Source organism: Musca vetustissima, unplaced genomic scaffold (assembly GCF_032173495.1).
Source record: "Musca vetustissima isolate MV318-11 ecotype Yass unplaced genomic scaffold, APGP_CSIRO_Mvet_v1 utg13601, whole genome shotgun sequence".
Taxonomy (NCBI): Eukaryota; Metazoa; Arthropoda; class Insecta; order Diptera; family Muscidae; genus Musca; species Musca vetustissima.
The window spans coordinates 91,076-95,316 of record NW_026873682.1 but is presented as its reverse complement, the minus strand read 5'-3'; positions in this window follow the sequence as shown (position 1 = coordinate 95,316).

Here is a 4,241-nt window from a genome sequence, read left to right as displayed (position 1 = left end):
AAGGCATATTTTTTCAAGGCCTATAGAAGGCGTGGATTATTTAAGGCATATTTTTCAAGGCCTATAGGAGGAATAGAGGTTTTGAAGAATATTTTTTCAAGGTCTATAAAAATTCGGAATTTTGTATAAAATAGTTTTAAGGTTATTAGAAACAGTTCGAAGCATTAAAGTGTCATTTTCAATTAAATGAAATTAGAAATATTAGTTGAAAATTTAATGACCAGAAAAATCAAAACGCCACACTTTCACCTCATCAAAACATTTAAAAATAATTAAAAGTTCCATCTAATGGCATTTACGATGCCAACTACAAAGTAACAGAAATTTTATGGTCTTCACATATTTGGCCACAAAAAGAAAAAAAGTTTACCACAAAATATCCCCAAAGTAAAGCATTGATAATGATGATAAAGGGGCAGAGGTCACACCTCACAATAATTTAACCTTTTGCGTGAGGGGTGGTGGTTGGGTGATGGTGTAAAGTGTTTTTTGAATAGAACACCCACCCCTTAGAACACACCCTTCGGATTTTTCCTTACCAAATATTCAGTTATGCATTTGTCGATGTGTTAGAATGTTTGTTGCTTTTAAAGAAAAACACAACAACAACAATAAATTTATTACTCTATAAAAAATGTTGTTGGGGGAAAAATAAATTCGAAGTCAAAATGAAATTGAAACAGAAACTCGACTCACTTCGATTTGGGGAAACAACATTTTTTCTTCGGCTATAAAATATTTTATTGGAATCGCTGCTGTTTGTTTTCATTTCACACTAAATCCCAAATAACACTTTAGAAAAAAAAAATAACAAACAACAACGGAAGTTCCCCAACCCCTGCGATACATTTGAAATTCCCCCTCTCCATTTTTTATTTTGTTCTACAAAAAAATAAGCCGTACCATTGATACCCGGCCTAGATTGTCTTCAAAGCCTGGGATGGATATAATTCCACTTCACAGCTATGACAAACCGCCAGGATAACAAATTACTTTATTTTCATGCGTTTCAGGATTTGTGTTCGGGAGATTTGTTTTTTTCTCTTTGTTTGAAACGCGAACACTTACCATTATTTGCAGCAATCGATTTTCATGTCTTTTGCATATAACGCTCTCTTCTTGAAAAAAAATTGAACAACAAATAGAGCCACAAAAAACAAACGAACAGATAAAAGTTGATAAAAACAATAAAACGGAAGTGAATGGAGAATTTTTTTCTGAGTAGCGTAAATAAAACTTTAGTCTTTCAGATACTTTCACACTCGTCTAACTAGCAGGCAAAAGGATATTCGGGCATGCCGACTAACACAACTCAAAAGGCAAAGGAGGGAAGCAATGCCAAGGAGAAGAGTGGAATTTGAAAAAATATTTTTTCGATTTTTATTAAAGAAATTTTTCAAGGCCTATAGGTCCTGAATTTTTTGAAAAATATTTTTAAAGAATATTTTTTCAAGGCCTATAAGAGGCGTGGATTTATTAAAGAATATTTTTTCAAGGCCTAACCAAGGCGTGGATTTATTAAAGAATATTTTTTCAAGGCCTAACCAAGGCGTGGATTTATTAAAGAATATTTTTTCAAGGCCTAACCAAGGCGTGGATTTATTAAAGAATATTTTTTCAAGGCCTAACCAAGGCGTGGATTTATTAAAGAATATTTTTTCAAGGCCTAACCAAGGCGTGGATTTATTAAAGAATATTTTTTCAAGGCCTAACCAAGGCGTGGATTTATTAGAGAATATTTTGAAAATTTCGTAGCCTTGAATTCCTTCTTCGTGGTTTCCTTCCCCTCTTCTTTTATCTGCCCGAATACACTAACACTTCTAATAAAATCAATATAGCCAACATAACTCGTTACAGCAACGAAAACAACAAACAATCGACATGTTTTTCAAAATATTTCGTTAGCTTTGACGCTCCAAACAAAGTGAGAGTGCCTTTTTTGTTTCTGTTGCTGCCGCCGAATCCAAACTAATATCCTCAACACTTTATTTTATTACATTTTCATTCATTCTTTCGTTCGTTTGCTCATTCATTTCAAACAATTCATTCATTCAACACTGCAGCAATTCATTGAGGGATGCTGTTATTTGAACGTCGCACATTGCCTGCCTATGGCATGAGTAGTATCGTTCGCAACAATTCGATTTGGATTTTAGAACTCAAAATAATATAAAAAATTCAAATTGAGGTCTATTGCTCAGACTGTAAGTGTCATTGCACCGAATTCGAATAAACAGACACTTAAAAATATATTCATTCAATTTGCTTTGTTTGGGAATATTTTTTAGGAGGAATGACAGCGGTATTTGGGTAGTTAAATGAATGGAGAACTTTAGAGTTTTGATTAGTGGAAGAGAAGCCCAAACTAGGTCCATTTTCTAGAAGAGATGTCCTTCAGTAATTATTGGTAGTTCAATTAGTAGAGGAGAGACTTATAATCCCAAGACGAATGCTTATTGACGGATGAAGCACAAAAAGGTACAAATAAAAGAGTAGTTAAAAAGAGGTCAGGTTAGAACAGCTTCTATGCGTTCAATTTGTAGCAGATAAACTGATACACTAAGGGAGAACTCCATAATGGTGCCGATAAGCGATCCGGAGTACAAAAACAGGTTAAGGTCCAATGAGAAGAGTTCAAAATTGGCCTCTTTTATAGAGGATTAGTTCATAAAGCCCAAATATTAAATAAGAAGCTCATTAGATGTCCTGTGGGAAGGGAAATTGCTTAAAGAGGCATAATTTGTAAAGAACGAGCGATTTCTTATGGGTCAATTAATAAGAATGCAAAAAAATATATATATTGGGGCTATGGCTGCAGGAGAAGATTATTGCTGGTTCAATTAACATACCAGCAAGTCAGAAGTGGTTCGAACATTATAGGTGGTGCTAATTCAGTATCCGATTTATACAACAATAAGGGTCAACCTAAAAGTGAGTGAGTATATTATAGGCGGAGCGTCCGATTAATACTAAAGCAGCGCAAACCCCAACTAAGAGATGAATAAAAATTCTATATATAGAACTATGCCATTATAAAGAAATGGTCCGATTAGAACTGGACCATTAGACGTCATAGCAATAGAATGAGATTATTAGTGGCCCAATCTGGGTTCATTAGAAGGTAAAGTTGTACAAGATCCAATAGACTGTCCACTAATAACGATCCCCATGAGGTGCGCCTAGTACAGAAGTCCGTCATTTGACATCGGATCGGTTAAAAAGAAGCCCATTAGATATCATAGCATATGACTTAGGTTATTAGTGAACTAAGCATAATAGGCATCCGAATAGAAAAGATGCCGTCCATTAAAGGTTGGACAAGTAAAGGATGATATCACCAATAGAGGTGTCCGCTGTACCAGAAAATATAACTGGAGGTCTGTAGGCCGGTTGAGTAACCGGAAATCATTAGTTATCTTACTAGTGCCAGTGGAGTTCATTAAGCACCAGACTGATATAGTAACGTCTCATTGCGATACGACTAGCATATAGTAGATTATAATAAGATGTTCGTAAAGTATAGGAATACCTCATTGGAAGTTTGATTAGAATTCGTGTGTTCAACAGAAGTTCAAAAAGTAATACGGACGAAGGTGACAACCAACTATTGAAAATCCTTGGCAAATACCTTAGGTAGAGGTACGACTTGTAAAAGATTTAATCGAAGCAGGACCATCAATGTAACTAGGGATCGAACTAGTACAACAAAAGTCTGACTAGTAAATTATGAGGTCGTTAACATCCGAAAAATCTCTGGGTTTCTGTAGAGGGTGGTTCAATAACAGATTGTTCCGCCTAACATCAAAATATAACATGACAGATGTGTACGACATACGAGCATGGCTAATTTTGAATATTCATTTTATGATTTCTAAGGGCTTTGCGGTTTCTCCGTGGATAGCATTTTGTAACTTTATCCACGTATTTGAGGGTCACAACAGAAAATAAGTTGTTTTCATATTTGGCGTTCTCAAATGGTATAAAAGCCCCTCGTAATAGATCCATGTTTTGGGATAGCTTGTATATAACAACTCCTCATCATTCTAAATCTTCTAATGGTCGTAGCAGAAGTTGATATAATATCGCATTTGAGATTCTCAGGCGGTAAATAACCTCCTAGCACGAAATTTTAAATGATGTTTTGGTGTAGCATTTAAAGGGTTAGGATCATCCTCCATTAATCGAAATAATATCTATCTGGGTACAGTATCGCTAATTTGCATTGGGTATTTTAATGATAC